This window comes from Gossypium hirsutum, chromosome A03, assembly GCF_007990345.1.
Source record: "Gossypium hirsutum isolate 1008001.06 chromosome A03, Gossypium_hirsutum_v2.1, whole genome shotgun sequence".
Lineage (NCBI taxonomy): Eukaryota > Viridiplantae > Streptophyta > Magnoliopsida > Malvales > Malvaceae > Gossypium > Gossypium hirsutum.
The window spans coordinates 35,341,639-35,363,653 of record NC_053426.1 but is presented as its reverse complement, the minus strand read 5'-3'; the positions used below and the strand labels follow the sequence as shown (position 1 = coordinate 35,363,653).

The 22,015-nt window shown below is 38.7% G+C and overlaps 1 non-coding gene across 1 annotated transcript; it reads left to right on the top strand.

Moving 5' to 3' along the window:
- Nucleotides 1–624: 624 nt before the first annotated feature.
- Nucleotides 625–731, top strand: LOC121227616 (small nucleolar RNA R71). Its single transcript, XR_005925173.1, has one exon. It is a non-coding gene; the product is annotated as a small nucleolar RNA R71 (small nucleolar RNA).
- Nucleotides 732–22,015: the final 21,284 nt, after the last annotated feature.

Genomic DNA, 22,015 nt, shown 5'->3' with positions numbered 1-22,015 from the left:
TGGATCGACGCTTGTTGATTTTTAAGTGTTGTCTCGGTGTTCTGGAAACGGGTTTTTGACACCAAGATAAACTTTGTGAGCATCTCTTTAAGGTTCGGCTTCTTTTCCTGTTGATAGGGTGGCTGTTGGTAGCCCGGAGGTGGTCTCTGGTTTCCTTGGCGTCCCCATGAGAAATTTGGGTGGTTCCTCCAACCTGCATTATAAGTGTTAATATATGGATTGTTTTGAGGTCGAGGATTATTACCTATGTAATTCAATTGCTCGTTATTGATGTTGTGGCCATAAGGTTTGTATTCCGAAGGGCTTGTTCCAGCTTCACTTGCTTCGCACTGCATTACTGGGTGAACCAGTGAAGAACTAAGAAAACCATCAATTTTCTTATTCAAGAGTTCTACCTGATTAGAGAGCATGGTGACCGAACCAACGTTATAAACATCGGCTATTTTCATTGGCTTTATTCTCATGACTTGCAATTGATAATTATTCAGTGACATCTCCTCTATAAACTCATAAGCATCTTCAGGTGTTTTATTATTGATGGTTCTGCCAGCAGCTGCGTCAACCATTTACCGAGTCGAAGGATTCATGCCATTATGGAATGTTTGAACCTGAAGCCAAAGCGGTAACCCATGGTGAGGGCACCTTCTCAAAAGGTCCTTGTATCTCTCCCATGCATCGTAGAGTGTTTCTAAATCCATCTACACAAAGGAAGAGATATCATTACGTAATTTAGTTGTTTTAGCTGGGGAAAAATACTTTAGTAAAAATTTTTCTGTCATTTGTTCCCAAGTAGTAATTGACCCTCGTGGTAATGAGTTCAACCACTGTTTAGCTTTGTTCCTCAATGAGAAAGGGAATAACCGAAGACGAATGGCATCGTCAGAAACGCCATTAATTTTAAATGTATCGCATAGTTCCAAAAAGTTTGCTAAGTGAGCGTTGGGATCTTCATCCTGCAAACCATCAAACTGAACAAATTGCTGTATCATTTGAATAATGTTAGGTTTTAGTTCAAAAGTATTTTCAGCTACAGCAGATCTAACTATGCTTGATTCAATTCCTATTAAAGAAGGTTTAGCATAATCATACATAGTGCGTGGAGCAGGATTTTGATTAGCCGCAATTGCAAGAGGTAGCTGAAATTCTTTGTTTTCAGCCATCTTTTCGGTTGGGGGTTGAGTATCGTCTTCTTGCTCGTTCTCTGTGTATCTTAGGCTTCGCCTTATTTCTCTTTGGTTTCTGCGGACTGTGCGATCGATTTATTTGTCAAAAAGTAGTGGTCCTGACGGGTTTCTTCTAATTATAAACTATAAAAACCTGTCAGAAGAAAGAAAAAGAAAATTAGTAAATTAGAATGAAATTAAAAATAAAATTAGATTGCAAGAAAAATAAATGGCTAAAGTAATAAAAATTAAGTGTTCCTAATATTTTAGTTCCCCGGCAGGGGCGCCAAAAACTTGATCGTGTTATTTCGTGATAAGTTTTAAATATTTATAATTAATCATTCTTGAAACTAATATTTATAATTAATCATTCTTGAAACTAACTATTATTGCGATGTAGGCAAGTGTACCTGTCGAACAGTAGTATAGTTTTAGCAAGACCGGATTGTCGAACCCAAAGGAACTAAAAGTACTAGTAATGACTGTCCTTTTATTATCTAGCTTAAGAATAAAGAGGTTTTTGTTTTAACTAACTAATTATCTAAACTAAGAATTCATAGAGAATGGAATTGGAGAATTGCTTTTGGGAAAATCGATTGAATTAAGACAATACCTAAGGAAAAATCCACCTAAACTGTACTTGTTATTCTGGCTCCGAATCGGATGATTTATTCATTTAACTTGTTCCGTAGAGATCCCTAAGTTATGTTATTATCCCTATTCAAGACTAATAACGTCTAATCCCTAGATTGAATAATTGTGACCTTTCTCTAATTAACACCGTAGGGTTGCATTAACTCGATCTATGGATCCCCTTATTAGGTTTCACCCTAATCCGGAAAAATCTTATCACCCTATGTCTAGGCACGTAATTAACTCCACTTAATTATGACAAATGTACTATTAGACAGGGTCTATTCCTCCTCTGAATAAGAGCTTATCTTGAATCAGTATCCTGGGATATCAAAACAAGAATTAAGAACAAGTTAAATATTTATCATACAATTCAGAAAATAATAACAAGATTCGTCTTAGGTTTCATTCCCCTTAAGTATTTAGGGGTTTTAGTTCATAACTAAATAAGAAAACATCTTAGAATAATAAAGAATACAAAACATAAAGAAAACCTAAAACTCCTGAAAGGGAAATTCAGGAGAGATCTTCAGTCTTGATGGTGAATCTGACTTTTGAGATGGATCAATCGGCTTTATTGGAGTAATTCCTTACTCCCTATTCTGTGCTCCCTTATCTTCCTCATCTAGGGCGTATTTAGAGGCTTTGGAATGGCTAAGAGCCCTCAAAATTAGCCTTTTCCGAATTGGACTCAACTTGGGCTCGGTAGGGACATGCCCGTGCAATACGCCTGTGTACGATTACTTCAGGCCGTGCTCGAGCCTGCTAAATTGACACGGCCGAGTGGTTTGCCCGTGTGAGGAGGTCCAGGCCGTGTTGATTTTGTACTTTGGCCCATTTTCTCCGGTTTTGGCCCGTTTCTCATTCCTTTTGCTCTCCTATGCTCTCCTAAGTAAAAAACTTGAAATTAAAGCATTAGGAGCATTGAATTCACCAATTCTAATAGGAAATCATCCATAAAATGCATTAAACATGGGGTAAAAATATGTATAAATTACGGTTTATTAATTTACATGCTTAGTAAGCTCAAATAACTGGAAAGTAAACTTACCTAGTAATTAGCATACATCCATAATAGATAAGGAAATCAACAAGTATGAAATGGTTCCCTATCACATACACTCAACCAATGAGTTAGCCACATAACAAAGCATCGTGTAACTTACCATAGATAAGCTCATCATTCAGTATCTCATTTTACGCATATATCTCATTATAATCCCGTTGATTTTCTAGGAAATCTCGATGGAGTATCCATTAACCGTCAATTTATAGAAATGATCATTTCAGATATGCACTCCCGCGAACCTCACATTTTATGGCGGGATTACCAGTCCAGGCTAAATCCCCCATTTTACAAACTCATAAGGTGATGTCGGGATTACCAGTCCAGGTTAAATCCCTTATTGCGACAAACACTCTTAATGAGCTCGGATCTGAATTACTAGTCCAGGCTAAATTCAGACCCTTATCGGATTACCCGTCTGGGCTAAATCCTTAATGCACATGTATTCTTCGGGAGGCTTGATCATTCAAGGAACACCCGTCCGGGCTAGATCCTTTCTATACTTGAGATCACGGATTGCCCGCCAGGCTAAATCCTTACTGCAACACATGCAGGATCTCAATTCATATGTCACTTACGGTTTATCCATCGAATTCCCTTTTTAACCTCAATCGGGACATTTATCAACATGTCATTAATAAGGATGCATTTCATGTCATCAATAAATGCAACTATCATACATTTATAAATCATTCAATTATGCATATTATAAGTTTACTTTAAGTCATTCGAACTTACTTGGTAATCGTTTCGGTTCTGTGTTTTGGCTATTCCGAAACCTTTCGTTTTCCTCGATCGACCTCGAAAATTTGTTCCTCGGAGTCTATAACAACAATATTAAATCATTAACACTCCACATTGTACATTTCAAGCCTAAACTCCACCCTCAGTCCAAATGACTGTTTTGCCCCAAACATTTCACATTTTTACGATTTACTCCTTAGACTCGTATAATAAAACACATTTAATTTCTATCTTAGCCAAGCCTAGCGAAACATTTTTCTCTCTTATGGCAGTCCAAATTTTCCATTATTTTCATATTTCTACCACACATTTTACAATTTTTTTTGCAAAAAGGTCCCTTTAAGGGTTTTTCATGAAAATCACCTAAGAAAAGTTGTTTAACACACATCCAACCTTAATATTTTCCCATAATCCATCAAAATAAAAGTAACTCATGCATGGGTAAATTTTTAAACGTAAAACCTAGCATGAAATATGGGTAGAAATGGAGAGAGCAAGCTATCGGAATCTCAAAAATACAAAGAGCATTAAAAACGGGGTTTGGGAGCACTTACTATTGAGCTTGAAATGTTGAAAACCCTAGCTTATGGAGCTGTAGGAATTTCGGCAGCTATGGGGAAGAAGATGGCTAATTTTTGCTTTCTTTTTCCCATTTTATTTCATTAAAATGCCAAACGACCAAAATACCCTTAAGCCCTTTCTTTAAAATTTCATCCATGCAAGCCATTTTGGTCCAAAAACTTAAAAATTGGGAAAATTACTCTCCAAGATCTTCTAATTTATAATATAAAGGAATTTCATACAAATTGCTTCTAGAATCCAAGTTTTGCAATTTATTCAATTTAGTCCCTAATTTCCAATTGGACAACTTACTCAAAGAATTTCTTCATGAAATTTTAACACATGCATATTCTCATATTCTAGGCCTCACAATAATCATAAAATAAATATTTTGATGTCAGATTTGTGGTCCCGAAACCACTATTCCCACTAGGCCCTATTTCGGGATGTTACATTTCTCTCCCCTTAGGGACTTTCGTCCTCGAAAGTCTTACTAGAAAACAAATTCGGATACTAGCTTCTCATTGTTTCTTCCGGCTCCCATGTAGCCTCTTCTACACCATGTCGATGCCATAAAACTTGTAACACTCTTTGCCCGTATCCGACGACGGAACAGGGTTCGAGGTGTCACCAGACTTAACTCAAGCATACGCATATAAAATTGGGCCATAAAATTTTGATCAATTTAAAAATTTTAATTTCATACTCAATCTGTCCCTTAATAGGACTTACGAGACCCAAAACATACATTCATGATGATTTAAGTTTAAATTGAGAACTTAAGAAAAACTTGGAAAAGTTCCTGCCTTAGGGTTCCACATGCTCGTGTGACTCGAGACACGCCCATGCCCTTAGCCCGTGTGCAACACTGACTTTAAGGCATGGCCATAACACATGCCCGTGTGGCCTACCCGTGGACAAAACTAACTTATAGACACGGCTATGGCATACGCCCGTGTGGCCTACCCGTAGACAATACTGACTTAAAAGTTTAAGTGCAGGGGATGCACGACCATAACACACACCCATGGGGGTGAGTCGTGTGTCATACACGGCCTAGACACATGCCCGTGTCTTTTGCCTGTGTGGACAAACTAGGCTATATTCCAAGCCATTTTCCACAACCTACACAAGATATTAAAACATACTAATTCTATCCCGAAAGACATCAATTCATTCATGGAAGGAACATCATATACATTTACCAAAATAAATAATAGCCATTATCTAGGCTTAATACAAAATGAATGGCTTTTATCTTAAGTCAATATACATAAATAATTTCTCAATAATACAACTTCCTAGTCTAGCCCTGTATATGCCATAATAAAAAATATAAATCCAACTATACCGAGTATTATGACTGATAGTGTGACCGATATCTCTGACTTCAAGGGATCCTTGAGAAATTTGGCAGTACTGAAAGAAAAGAGAAAGGGAAGAAAGTAAGCTTAAAGCTTAGTAAGTTGCATATAAATAAATATACAACAACAGTTTCACCATTTATCATCTTGCTCATAGCTCAAAGGTAAGAATAACTTGACTTACTCATTACCGTCCACTTAAGTCACATTTTCTAATTGAGATCATTACACATGTGTACCAAAATAGGTACTTGTAACACTCAAAACATTATCATACTTTTCTTATTAAATCTTTTTCTTAACTCTTAAAGTTGAACCTTTTGGAATACTATCGGATATTTTATAAGCCTCAAACATGGGTTAAGTTGCCGATGCCATGTCCCAGGCATGGCCTTACACTAGCTATCTTCATCGAGGCCGATGCCATGTCCCAGACATGGTCTTACACTAGCTCTAATGTATAAGTGCTGATGCATGTCCCAGACATGTCTTACACTGGCTACCATCATTGAGGTCGATGTATGTCCTAGACACGTCTTACACTGGCACTCATCTCTACACCGATGCCATGTGCCGGACATGGTCTTACACATGCTATCGTAATGTCGCTGATGCATGTCCCAGACACGTCTTACACTAGCCCTCGTCTCAATGTCGATGCCATGTCCCAGACATGGTCTTATACTGGCTCTCACATAACCCCATGTTATGGCATGAACATCCGGTTTGTTTCCTAGGGTTCTCACTGGATCTTTCTACTTTCTCAATCATAAATATGCATACTCAGTTCAAAATCTAGAAATTTATACTATATCAAAATCAATAACAATCGAATACATGCATTTAACAATAGAGTTGTATTATTTACATACAACTTACCTCGATTTACAAAAAGTACTTGACTAGACGGTTTAATCGGATTACTTGGCTTTGCCTCGGTCTAGGCTCGATTTTGGTAAATCTTGATCTATAATAGCAAAAATGTACTCATTTAGTCATTAATTGCAATTAGGCATTCATAATTTCACATCTTTGGTAAAATGACCATTTTGCCCTTAGGCATTGGCAAAATGACCATTTTACCCCTATGCTCGAAAATCAATTTTTATCAAATTTCTTCGTATTTCAAGCCTAGATAAACTCTTTTTACTCTTATAGCAACCCCAAATTCTCACTATTTCATACACTTATTACCTATTTTGCAATTTATGCAAAATAGTTAATTTAGGTGTTTTCAAGCTAACACATTTTTCAAAAGCTGCTTATAACACAACTAGGACTTATATTCCTCCATGAAAACTTAGCATCTATCACAATCACATCCATGGAAAAATCCTAAACTCTTGACCGTTTTGCAAGATATTACCCTCATTTGAAAGCTCATGCCTCAAGGGTTTCAAAAATATGAAAATCTTGAAGAAAACTCATTAAAATCACTTACTTGTGAGAGGAATAAGTTGATGAAAAATTTAAGCTTTCAAACCCCCTTTCATGGCTAAAAATTTCGGTGGAAAGAGATGAGAAGAAAAGAAATTGACAACCTTTTTCTATTTTACTTCTTTTTTTGGTCAAAATAGCTACCAAATTCTACCTACTCTTAAAATTTGTCCCCTCTATGTCTCATGGCCAGCCAACCCTCTTAAAAAGGGTCTAATTGCCCTTTAAAGGTCCCAAAATTTATTTATCTAACTATTTAACACATTTGGTCACTAAAATGCAACTTTTTCTTTTTATGCGATTTAGTCCTTTTTCGCAATTGGGCTCACAAACGTTAAAATTGACGCATCAAATTTTTCATGCACTATTATAATCATGCTATAATCTCATAATTATAATAAAATAATTTTCTCAACTTTGAATTTGTGGTCCCGAAACCACTGCTCTAACTAGGCCCTAAATCGGGCTGTTACAAAACTTTTACTAAAGCCACACCTTTATTCCTCAACCGTTTAATCTCACAGGCTAAAATCTCAATCGGTTCCTCTTCATAGTCATGTCCGGTCGAATTTAAACCTCAGTCGGTGAAATCACATGAGAGGGGTCTGATCGATATCGTCTTAGCATGGATACATGGAACACATCATGAATCTTTTCCAGTTCGGGTGGCAATGCCAAACGATAGGCTAACGGTTCAACTCTTTTGGTGATCTTGTACGGTTCGATAAATCGCGGACTCAGTTTACCTTTCCGACCAAATCTCAACACCCTTTTCACCAAATCTCAACACCTTTTTCCACGGAGATACTTTCAAGAATACTCTATCTCCAACTTGAAATTCAATTTCCTTTCTTTTCATGTTGCCTTTAAATAGTCACGTATCACTTTAACCTTTTCTTCAGTTCAGTTGGTGCCATTCTGTACGGAGCAATAGAAATATGAGTTGTCCCTGGCACCAAATCAATACCAAACTCTATCTCCCTTTCAGGTGGTAATCCAGGTAATTCTTCCGGGAACACATCTGGATACTTACATACTATCGGCACAGACTCAATCTTCAATTCTGTTTCCTTAGTGTTCAATACAAATACAAGGTAGGCTTCATACCCTTTCCTCATATATCTCTGAGCAACCATTGCCGTGATTACAATCGGTGGCGAACCCAATTCTCTTGAATCAACCTGTAGAATCTCACCATCCGGGCATTTTAATTTAATATACTTACTACTACAATTTACAATTACACCATGAAGGGCTAACCAATCCATACCAAGTATTACATCAAATGGTAATAACATAAGGTTAACCAGAAAACAATGACCCTGAATCGTCAGAGGATAATTCTTACAGACTTTATCAACTAGGATTGATTTGCCTAGTGGGTTCGACACTCTAATAATGAATTCCGTAGGTTTAAAGGGTATGCTCATACTAGACACCAATCTCATGCAAATATAGGAATTTGTCGACCCCGGGTCAATTAAAGCAATAATACTTGTATTAAAAAGAGAAAAAGTACCCATAATAACATTAGGAGTAGAGGCTTCCTCTCAAGCACGTATCGTGTACGTTCTCACTGGGGCTCGAACCTCTGGCTTTTTAGTGTCTTTAGTCGTAACTCGACTGCCACTAGCACTCTCAGGGTATCTCAGAGGTCTACCTCATGGAATGAGAGCACTCGACTTTGGGGCTACCTCCATTTCTTTTTTTGCTCGCTCTGAGCAGTCTTTAAGAAAGTGGTCAAGAGAACCACATCTGAAGCACGCACCACTTCTCATTTGGCACTCTCCGAAGTGAAATTTGTTGCAACTCTTACACTTCAGCTTTTGATCATCTACACTCCCCACACTAGTTACCATCGGGGAGGAAGACTTCTGACTTTGTCGTTTAGAGCCTCTTGCTTTACCCCCAATATCCTACTGATGAAGTGGAGCGTTCATATTGGCTCCTTGCTTTCTTCGTGGAAAACGAGAGTGTTGTACCGCTAGACCTCTTGCTCGTAACTCGAGCCTCTCTATTTGCTTGCTTTCTTTCATTATTAACTCCTTGGCCTTCTTCGCCTGATCAGTCAATGCGGCAAACTCCCGTATTTCAAGGATTTCAATCAACAACTTGATTTCCTCATTCAGACATTTCTCAAAGCGTTTACACATTTCCGACTCAGTTTAGACCCATTCCGTTGCATATTGACTTAGCCTTACGAATTCTCTCTTGTATTCCACTATGGTCTTGTTCCCTTGTTTGAGTTCAAAGAACTCCTTTCACTTCGAGTCTAAAAATCTTTGGCTAATGTATTTCTTCCTAAACTCCGCTTGGAAGAAATCCCAAGTGATAGTTTCCTTTGGCACTACCGAGGATACGGTCTTCCATCAATAGTATGCAATATCTTTCAGAAGGGACACAACATACTTCAAGCACTCCTCGGGTGTGCACAACAATTCATCTAACACCCTTGCAGTATTTTCAAGCCAGAACTTGGCTCTTTCAACATCATCCTCAATTTTGGCTCTAAATTCCTCAGCCACATACTTTCTAAGTTTATCTACGGGGGCCTTACCGATTCTTACCGGTGACATACCTCATGGCACATCTTTATTAGATTGGTTAGGGGGTGGGGGAGGCCTTGGTATGTTGGGGAAATTCCTCAGGTAGTCCCCAAACCATTCATCCATCATATCAAAGAAGGCAACTCGGGCCTCTTCCCAGCCTTTAGACATAAGCCTCTACTAATACTAGATATAGCTCGTTGTACAGAAGCTGGAGCATGGCTCTCGGCTCCCTCGGACTCATCTTGTGCTTGATTAGAAGACATTTACTATATACAAAATAGTTTAAACAGTTAGGAGATGTCACACTATCAATATTCGAATAATGGCATGTACAATAATCTTCAATGTCCTCTATGGTAGTTCTTGAACTGACTAAGCCGTAGCTTTGATACCATTAAATGTAACACCCCTCGCCCATATCCGATGCCGGGACTGGGTTCGAGGTGCTACCGGACTTAACTCAAGCAATCGCATATAAAACTGGACCATAAAATTTCATTTAACTTGAATCTTCTCGGTTACATACTTTATATCCTTTAAACAGGCTCACGAGGCCCAAAACATACATTAAAAATGGTTTGGGACTAAACCAGAAGCTTAAGAAAACTTGGGAAAATTTTATGCTTTAAGGTTCCACACGCCCGTGTGGCTTGGGACACGCCCATGCTCTTAGCCCATGTGCAGCACTGGATTTAAGGCACGACCATGGCACACGCCCGTGTGGTCTACCCGTGTTCAATATTATCTTTTAAACATGGCCAAGGCACACGCCTGTGTGGCTTGTTCGTGTTCAACTCTGACCTAGAATTTTAATTGCAGGGGACACATGGCCATAGCACACACCCATGGGAGTGAGCCGTGTGTCACACACGGCCTAGACACACGCCCATGTGCCCGACCTTGTGGACCCTAATAGGGTATTTTCCAAGCCTTTGGTGAACCTTTTTACTACTTATACTTAATGGTTACCAAATACCAGGCAAAACGTAATTATACTCTTAGGAATGCTCTTTGCAAAGCTTATTGCATTGGAAACCTCATATCATTGGTTTCCTGCATACTAGATTATTATTCCCATTTTGTATTTATGGGTTACTATGTCAATATAACACATTCGAAATTTGGCTCGTTCTTGTGACTCTTTGCCAACTATGATAAACCATCATATGTAAAAACAAGCAAATATAGAACTGTAGGTCATAGCCTACTTCAAAATAAGCCAATTCCTATGGCCATATACAAAAAGATAGGTACATCTTTACATTCCCTTATTTGGTAAATCAAATGACACATATAACAAAATACTCAAAACCCTATACATGCCATTCAACAAAATAGAAATGCCTTTATACCAAAGCTGTCCTAATTGATAGTGTGCTGGCTCTCTAACCGTCTTCTAATCCTCACAAGTACTTGAGCTCTAAAAAATAGGGAAAAGAGAGGGGTAAGCATTTACATGCTGGGTAAGCATTTACATGCTTAGCAAGCTCGAATAACCAGAAAGTAAACTTACCTAGTAATTAGCATACATCCATAATAGATAAGGAAACCAATAAGTATGAAATGGTTCCCTATCACATGCACTCAACCAATGAGTTAGCCACATAACAAAGCATCATGTAACTTACCTTAGATGAGCTCATCATTCAGTATCTCATTTTACGCATATATCTCATGATAATCCCGTTGAGTTTCTAGGAAATCTCAATGGAGTATCCATTAACCGTCAATTCATACAAATGATCATTTCAGATATGCACTCCCACAAACCTCACATTTTATGGCGGGATTACCAGTCCAGGCTAAATCTCCCATTTTACAAACTCATAAGGTGATGTCGGGATTACCAGTCCAGGCTAAATCCCTTATTGCGACAAACACTCTTAATGAGCTCGGATCTAAATTACCAGTCCTGGCTAAATTCAGACCTTTATCGAATTACCCGTCCGGGCTAAATTCTTAATGCACATGTATTCTTTGAGAGGCTCGATCATTCAAGGAACACCGTCCGGGATAGATCCTTTCTATACTTGAGATCACGGATTACCCGTTCTGGCTAAATCCTTACTGCAACACATGCAGGATCTCAATTCACATGTCACTTATGGTTTATCCATCGAATTTCCTTTTTAACCTCAACCGGGACATTTATCAACATGTCATTAATAAGGATGCATTTCATGTCATCAATAAATGCAACTATCATACATTTATAAATCATTCAATTATGCATATTATAAGTTTACTTTAAGTCATTCGAACTTACCAGGTAACCGTTTCGGTTCTGTGTTCCGATTATTTCAAAACCTTTCGTTTTCCTCAAACGACTTCCAGAATTTGTTCCTCGAGGTCTATAACAACAAAATTAAATCATTAACACTCCATATTGTACATTTCAAGCCTAAACTCCACCCCGATCCAAATGACCCTTTTGCCCCTAACCTTTCATATTTTTACGATTTAGTACCTAGGCTCGTATAATGAAACACATGTAATTTCTATCTTACCCAAGCCTAGTCGAACATTTTTCTCTCTTATAATAGTCCACATTTTCCATTATTTTCAAATTTTTACCACACATTTTATAATTTTTTGCAAAAAGGTCCCTTTAAGGGTTTTTCATGAAAATCACCTAAGAAAAAATGTTTAACACAATCCAACCTTCATATTTTTCCATAATCCATCAAAATACAAGTAACTCATGCATGGGTAAATTTTTAAACATAGATCCTAGCATGAAATATGGGTAGAAATGGAGAGAGCAAGCTACCGGGATCTCAAAAATACAAAGAGCATTAAACGGGGCTTAGGAGCACTTACTATTGAGCTTGAAACGTTGAAAACCCTAGTTTATGGAGCTCTAGCAATTTTGGTAGCTGTGGGGAAGAAGATGGCTGATTTTGGCTTTCTTTTTCCCATTTTATTTCATTAAAATGCCAAATGACCAAAATGCCCTTAAGCCCTTTCTTTAAAATTTCATTCATGCAAGCCAATTTTTGTCCTAAAACTTAGAAATTGGGCAAATTTCTCTCCAAGACCTTCTAATTTATAATCTAAAGCAATTTCATACAAATTGCTTCTAGAATCCAAGTTTTGCAATTTATTCAATTTAGTTCCTAATTTCCAATTGGACACTTTACTCAAAGAATTTCTTCATGAAATTTTAACACATGCATATTCTCATATTTTAAGCCTCACAATAATCATAAGATAAATATTTTGATATCGAAGTTGTGGTCCTGAAGCCACTATTCTGACTAGGCCCTATTTCGAGATGTTACAACTAGGCCTAAATCGGGCTGTTACATTTCTGCCCCCTTAGGGATTTTCATCCCCGAAAATATTACCGGTGAATAAGTTTGGGTATTGGTGGTCTCTCATAGCCTCCTCAAAGTTCCCATGTGGCTTCCTCGGCTCCATGTCTATGCTATAAGACTTTCACAAGTGCTATACTCTTATTCCTTAACTGTTTGACTTCCCGAGCCAAAATCTTGATTAACTCTTCGCCATAAGTCATGTCTGGAAGAATTTCAACCTCTGTTAGCTCAATCACATGCGAAGGGTCTGATCTATATCGATGTAACATGGATACATGAAACACGTCATGAATCTTTTCCAATTTTGGTGGTAAAGCCAACCAATAGACAATCGGCCCTACGCTTTTGGTAACCTTATAGGGTTCTATGAAACGAGGACTCAACTTGCCTCTTCTACCGAATCTGAGGCCTTTCCTCCACAGGGATACTTTCAAAAATACGTTATCACCGACTTGAAACTCAATTTCCTTTTGTTTCAAGTCTACATAGGATTTCTGTCTATCCGAGGCGGCCTTCAAGCAGTCACAATCGCTCGTACAAAGCCTCATAAGGCATCATTTTCAGACTTGTCTGATAACTGTTATTATAGGCAAATTCAACCAATGGTAAGTATCTTTCCCAACTTCCCTGAAACTCGAGAACACAACACCGCAACATATCTTCTAAAATCTGAATCACTCTTTCTGATTGTCCATCGGTTTGCGGGTGAAATGCCATGCTAAAGCTCAACTTGGTTCCCAATGCCTCTTGTAACTTCTTCCAAAACCTCGAGGTAAGTCTAGGGTCTTGATCTGAGATAATCGACAACGGCACTCCATGAAGTCCACAATCTCAGAAACAGCTAATGTCTCTAGGGAGTAGTCAGTACGTACTAGTATAAAATGTGCCGACTTAGTTAGCCTATCCACAACAACCCAAACAAGATCTTTATTCTTCTAGGTTAGCGGCAAACCCATCAGAAAATCCATAGTGATCCGATCCCATTTCCACACTGGGACCATGATAGGCTAAAGTAGACCCGAAGGTACTTGGTATTCAGCCTTTACTTTCTGACACGCTAGGCACTTAGACACAAACTCTTAAATGTCTCTTTTCATTCTCGACCACCAATTCATTTTCTTAAGGTCGTTGTACATTTTCACACTACCCGAGTGGACAGACAAACAACCACTATGTGCCTCTCGAAGAATCTTTTGAATAAGCTCATTGTCCTCGGGTACACAAACTCTGTCTTTAAACACTAAACGTCCATCGAAACCAATACGAAATTTAGATTCATTTCCTGCCTCGCACTGAGCTATCTTAACTTGCAACTCTTTATCATCTTTCTGAGCTTCACGGATCTCTCGTAAAAATTTCGGTCTAACTCTCAACTCTGCTAGAATCAAACCATCATTAGACAAAGCCATATTGACATTCATTGCTCTCAACGAAAATAATAATTGTCTACTCAATGCATCGACAACCATGTTCGCTTTCCTCGGGTGGTAGTCAATAATCAACTCGTAATCCCTTATTAGCTCTAACCATCGCCATTGCCTTAAGTTCAAATCTTTTTGGGTCATCAAGTACTTAAGGCTCTTGTGATCAATGAACACCCGACACTTCTCGCCATACAGATGGTGTCTCCAAATTTTCAATGCGAATACGATCTCATGCGGTTTCAATTGCCTTGAAGCGTAAGCTATAACCTTACCTTCTTGCATAAGCACACACCCCAAACCATTCAAAGAGGTGTCGTATATACCACAAACTCCTTGCCCGACTCCAGTTGCACTAACACTGGGGCTTCGGTCAACAAAGCCTTTAATTTCTCAAAACTTTGTTGGCGCTTTTCTGTCCATTCGAACATGACATCTTTTTGCAACAGTCTTGTCATTGGGGTAGCTATCATAGAGAATCCATTTACAAACTGTCTATAGTACTCAACCAAACCCAAAAAGCTTCAGACCTGTGTCACATTCCTCAGCGGTTTCCACTACACAATGGCTGAGATCTTGCTTGGGTCAACTCTAATCTCATCACCCGACACAATGTGTCCTAGAAACCCGACCTCATTAAGCCAAAATTCACTCTTACTGAACTTGGTGTACAATTTCTTATCTCTCGGGGTTTGCAACTCAACTCTTAAATGCTCTACGTGCTAGCTCTCATCACGTGAATAAATCAGTATTTCATCGACAAAGATGATGACAAACTTATCTAGATATGGCCTGAAAATACAGTTCATCAGATCTATAAAAATCGCTGGGGCATTAGTCAACCCAAAAGGCATAACAAGGAACTCATAATGCCCGTATCTCGTCTGAAAAGCAGTCTTCGGTACATCTTACTCCTTCACTCTTAACTGGTAGTATCTGGACCTTAGGAAAATCTTCGAAAATACAGTGGCTCCCTTTAACTGATCAAACAGGTCATCGATCCTTGGAAAAGGATACTTGTTCTTCACTATTACTTTATTAAGATATCTATAGTTGATACATAACCTTATCGACCCATCTTTTTTTTCACAAAAAGTACTGGAGCTCCCCACACTGAAAACCTCGGTCTCGTAAAGCCCTTGTCTGCTAGCTCTTACAATTGTGCCTTTAACTCTTTTAACTCCGTTGGGGCCATCCTATACGGAGCGATCGAGATGGGTGCCATTCTAAGGACCAACTCAATTACAAACTCGGCTTCCCTCACTGGAGGTAATCCAGGTAATTCCTCTAGAAATACATCTGTAAACTCACGAACCACTGGCACCGATTCAATCTTTAACTCAGACACTTGAGTATTCAGCACAAAAGTTAAGTAGGACTCATATCCTTTTCTCAAATACTTCTCAACAGTCAACGATGATATCATTATAGGCAGATTATCAGACTCACTTTGTCTAACTCAAAGAACATTCCCATCCTCACATTTCAACTCAATTATCTTTTTCCCGCAGCCCACTACAACACTATGAGCAGTCAACCAATCCATCCCAAGGATTACATCAAACTCATTAAACGAAAATAACATCAAGTTAGCTGGAAAACAATGACCTTTGATTGTCAAAGGACAATTCCTACACACTTGGTCCACTACTACATATCTGCCAAAGGGTTAGACACTTTGATCACAAACTCAGTGGACTCTACTAGCTTGCTCATACAAGGTACCAATTCCATACAAATATAAGAGTAGGTATTTCCCGGGTCAATTAATGCAACAACAGATATATCATGGATAGAAAAAGTACCCGTGATCACATCGGGAGACTCAGCCTCTTTATGGGTACGAATAACATAGGTCCTTGCAGGCGCTCTGCCCTCGGACCTCACCGCAACATTTTTTGCTGTACCCCTACTGCTAGCCCCACTCTCGAGGTTTTTTTGTGGTTTACCCTCAACGAAGCACTACTTGCCTTCACTTCTTGCTTTTTTTCTCTCTCTTCCATCTTAAGACAATCACGGATAAAATGGTCTTGTGATCTACACTTGAAGTAGCCCCTCTCGTTTCCTCGGCACTCGCCAAAATGACGCCTACCACATTACGAGCATTTTGGTCTTTTTAGCTGAGCGCTATCGACGCTTGCGACCGAAGTGGACTGGGCCCTCGAAGTTGTGTTCAGCCAGTTCTTGTTTCTATTTGAAAACCCTACCGAAACATTCGGTCAGGTAGTGAATCTTTCGATCTCTTAGACGAGGACTGATGTGATTTCCCCATCTATCTCTTCTTTGAGTCTCGAGACTCTAAAGTCGCTTTTCATCTTTCCTTAATCAACTCTTCTTCTTTACAGGCTCTTTCAACAAGTGCTACAAATTTTTATTCATACTCCATCATTGACCTACTACCTTGCTTTAACTCTAGGAATTCTTTCCTCTTTTGGTCTATAAACCTCTAGCTAATATACTTCTTTTGAAACTCTTCTTGGAAGAATTCCCAAGTGACACACTCTCTCAGTACGACAGGACGAGAGTATTCTACCACTGATAAGCCGAATCTCGTAGGAGTGACACTGCACACTTCACGATCTTTTCAGGTGTGCATGATAGTTCATCGAATACCCTAATGGTATTCTCCAACCAAAACTCTACTTTTTTTGGGTCATCATCTATGTTAGCCCGGAATTTTTCAGCCCCTTGTTTGCAGATCTTGTCTACTGGAGGTTTCTCTATTCTAAACATGTTCGCGCCTTGCAGAGCTACTGGGGCATACTGAGGAATCGGAGGAGGTGGGGGAGGTGGAGTGTTTGAATTTTCACGAACAAACTCCGTGTACCAAGCGTCCATCATTCAGAGGTAGGCTTCTTTAGCCCCTTCACCTTGGCCAATAGTCACGGGCTCAATCTCAGCTGGCGCGGTCCCTTTGGCAGGAGCCAGCATGTTACTCTCTACGTCAACCGCCGTATCTCAATCAAGTTTCATTTACTATATAAAAACATAATTTATAATTATCAGAAATCGTCACACTATCAATATACAACTATGGCATGTATAGCTAGACTCATACTCTCACTAGGTTAATCCTAGAACCGACTAAACCATAGCTCTGATACCACTAAATGTAACACCCCATACCCGTAACCCACGCCGGGGCAGAGTACAAGGCATTACCTAATGTGATCTCATGCACACAAATAATCTCGAGTCACCAAGATTCGGTCCAATTTAAAACTTTTTTAATTTCTACTTTAATCTTCTTATTACGGGCCTACGAGACGACCATTTGAAACTAACCGGGACCAGTCCGGGTCCTTAAACCAACTATGAAAATTTTTGTCTTTAAAATAAGACACATGCCCGTGTTCTTTACCCGTGTGAAATTAAATTCTAATTCACACCAACAGGGGTTTTCACACGATCAGACACACGCCCGTGTTGATGGCCCGTGTCCTTCACACGGCCAGGAGACGCCCATGTGTTAGCCCATGTGCAAAATCCTGGGAATTCTATTTCTAACGTCAGCATTCCCAAAATGACACACGGCCATGGCACACGCATGTGTACTAAGTCGTGTCCTCCACACGGTTGAGGCACACCGTCCTGTCTTTACCCAGTGTTTATTACCATGCATACTAACTTGAAATTTTTACGTGTAGGGGTCACACGACTTGACTACACGCCCATGGGGCAGACCGTGTGTCACACACGGCCTAGACGCACGCCCATGTGTCTACCCGTGTGGACAATATAAGCCTATTTACCAAGCCTCATTGCCACCCTTACATACCTAGTTCTATGAAAATACCAGCCAATACCAAAACAAGCACAATTCATGCAACCAGATCAGTCACAATAGACATTTATTCAATTATGAAAATGCATCTTTTATAAACTCAAAACGAATATTAGCCATCAATTAAGGCTTAATACAAAATGAAGGGTTTCCAACCCAAGCCAACACATTTGGCCAATTCTTAAAGTCACAAAATAATAAAGTCTAAACCCTATACATACCATATTCAAGAACATAAATCTAACTATACTAAAAGCTTCGGTTGATAGTGTGATCGATATCTCTGACTTTCGGTGATCCTTTGGCCAGTTAGGCGGCACTATAAGAAAAATGGAATGAAAAGGGAGTAAGCATAAAAGCTTAGTAAGTTGCACATAAATAATTATACAACAACAATTTATCAATAATCAGCATGTTCATAACACAAGGGTGGGCATAAGCGTAACTTACTAGTTACCATCCAAACAAGTCACATATTATGCAATGAGCTCATATCTCATACGTACCAAATAGGTACCTATCCCACTCACCACAAGGTTATACTTTTCTTCATTAACCTAAAACCATGACTCTCACCATTGAACCATTCGGAACACTAACGAATATTTTATATGCCTCAAACACGGGGTAAGTTACCGATGCTATGTCCCGGACATGGTCTTACACTGGCTATCATCATCGAGGCCGATGCCATGTCCCAAACATGGTCTTACACTGACACATCTCATAGCCGATGCATGTCCCAGACATGTCTTACACTGGCTTACGTCTAGAGGCCAATGCATGTCCTAGACATGTCTTACACTAGCACTCGTCTCAATGCCATTCCATGTCCCAGACATGGTCTTACACTGGCTCACACCAATGACCAAAATGTCATGGCAAGAATATCCGATTTACTTCCTAAGGTTCCAACGGGAATTCTACTATCTCAATGATCATTACACATTCTCAATTCCAAAATCAAGCAATTCATACCATATCTATTCAATGACAATTCAAACACATATAGTAGCAATGTAGTTGTATTATTTACATACAACTTACGTCGGATTACAAAACGTATACGGCTAGTCGATTTAATCGACTCGCTTGGTTTTCCCCCAGTCTAGGTTCGGATTTGAAAATTCTTGATCTGTATTAGCAAAATACACTCATTTAGTCACTAAATTCAATTGCGCAAATCAAAATTTACATCTTCGGTAAAATGACCATTTTTCCCCTAGACTTCGACAAAAATGACTATTTTACCCCTATGCTCGAAAATCTATTCTTATCAAATTTCTTTACATCTCAAGCCTAGTTGAACTCTTTTTACTCTTATAGCAACTCCGAATTCATTATATTTCACACATTTATCAACTATTTTACAACTTGTGCAAAATAGTCCCTTTAGGTGTTTTCATGCTAACACTTTTCACAAAAGTTGTCTATTGCACTACTCAGACTCATATTCTTCCATAAAAACTCAGAAAAAATCACGAATCCTTTCATGGCAAAACTCCAAACCCTTAACCATTTTGCAAAATAGACCTTCATTTGAAAGCTCATGCTTCTAGGGTCTCAAAAATGTAAAAATTAATAAGAGAAACTATATAAATCACTTACTTGAGAGGGCTCAAAGTTGCTGAAATTTTTGAAGCTTTCAACCCCTACAATGGCTGATATTTTTTTCTAAGAAGAGAGAAAAGATGATAACTTTTCCTTTTTGTTTTATTAAAATACAACTAGTCAAAATTGGTGACCTAAGCTTCTCCTAATTTTGACCTTCTCTCCAATTGTCTCCCATGGCTGGTCAAGCTATTTTATAAGGGTATAATTGCCCTTTAAAGACCCCCAATTTTGGTTCTCTAGCTATTTAACATCTTTATCTATCAAATTAAGACTTTTTCATTTTATGCGATTTAGTCCTTTTTTCGCAATTGAGCTCACAAACGTCAAAGTTAACTTACCAGATTTTTCATGCATTCCTAAAATCATGCTATAACATCAAAATAATAATAAAATAATTTATTAAAATTTGGATTTGTGGTCTCGAGACCAGTATTCCGTCTAGGCCCTAAATAGGCTGTTACAAATAAGGTTCGCGGGAGTGCGCTCGTTGCAAAGGTCAGTAATATGAACTGATGGTAAATGATTTAGTACGCCATAAGTATACTAAAGAATATCCATCGAGATTTTGAGAAATTCAACGAGATTAGTATGAGAAGTGGAATTGAGATTTTTGTTATGATGAGCTCATCTACTAATTGTGTACTGTCATATATTACTATGTGTCTAACTTGATGATTGAGTACATGTGTTAGGGAAAATATTCTATACTTGATGGATTGCCTATTTAATATGGTTGTATGTTAAAATAACTGACAAGTTTACTTTCCTGTTATATGGACTTACTAAGCATGTCAATGCTTACCCCATTTCATTTTTCTCGATTTTATACAGCTCATGGACTCGTGGAACTTGGAAGACGGTGGGAGCCTTTATCACACTATCAACAAGTCTCATTTTGGTATAAAGAAACATTCATTTTGATATAATTGCATGTATAGGATTTTTGATCATTTTGTTATATGTGTCATTTGGTCAGCCAATTAAATGGCTTATGAATATATGCTAATTCATTTTGTATATGGCCATGAGATGTGGCTCATATTGATAGGGTGGTAACCGTACTAAATATACATGTTCAAGTTTAAATGTTTCTTGTGATGTTATTGTATTATCTAGCATGAATAGATGTGTAAAATGAGGCCCAATAATTTGAGAATGGTTATGGCATAAAATGATATGTGGTTATATCATGGCCTAAGTATAAAATGTGGAATGTGCTAACAATAACCCTAATACAAGAAGTGTAACTTGAATAAGTGTAATAAAGTTTACATGTATGACTCATGTCAAATATGTTTAAATGTAGTTATACACCATGTTAAGTGCCCTTGAAGTATTTGAGTGTGTATATGAATGTAAAAGGGGGACCAATGGCTTGGAAAATAGCCTCCAAACGGTCTACACGGGTAGACACACGGCCATGTGTCTGGACCGTGTGTGATAAACGGTCTGCCCTACAGGCATGTTGAATGGCTGTGTGTCCCCTGCACCCTAATTTTGCAAGTCAGTATGCTTAGTAGTAAACACACAGGGTAAGACATGGGCATGTGTCTTGGCCGTGTGAGGGACACGGCCTACGCACATGGGCATGTGCTCTGGCCGTGTGGAGTCTGCACCTTTTTATTTAAAATTAATTTAATTTTAATTGACCACATGGTCTGGCCACACGGCCTTTGTGACACTAAATTGATGTTGGCGTCATAGTCAAAGAGTTACACGGCCGGAGGACACGGGCGTGTAGAGAGCACACGGGCATGTCCTTGTCTCACACGGGCGTGTGACTCTGTATTAGGGAAATTTCCCAAATTTTTCTAAAAGTTCTCGATTTAGTCCCGATCCTTTTTCGATGGCTGTTTTGAGCCTCGTAGGTCCATGTTAGGGACACTTTGTATATGTATGAATGAAATTGTTTTAAAGAAAAATTTTATAGCCCGACTTTTTACATGAATGACTGTGTATATGTTTGGTAATGCCTCTTATCCCATCTTGGCCTCGGGTACGGGTAAGGTGTGTTACAACATCTCAACATATCCTCGAGAATCTGAATAATCTGCTCAAATTGACCATCCGTCTACAGGTGAAAAGCAGTACTGAAGTGCAATTTTGTACCTATAGCCTCTTGTAGTTTCTTCCAAAACCTCGAAGTGAATCTCGGATCTCTATCTGACACAATAGACAAAGGTACCCGTCAATCTCACAATATCGGAAATATATAATTCAGCTAATTTATCAAGCGAGTAATCAGATCGTACTGGAATAAAATGAGCTGATTTCGTTAATCTGTCAACCATAACCCAGATCGCATCTTTCTTTCTCGGAGATAAGGGCAAACCCGAAACAAAATCCATTGTTACTCTATCCT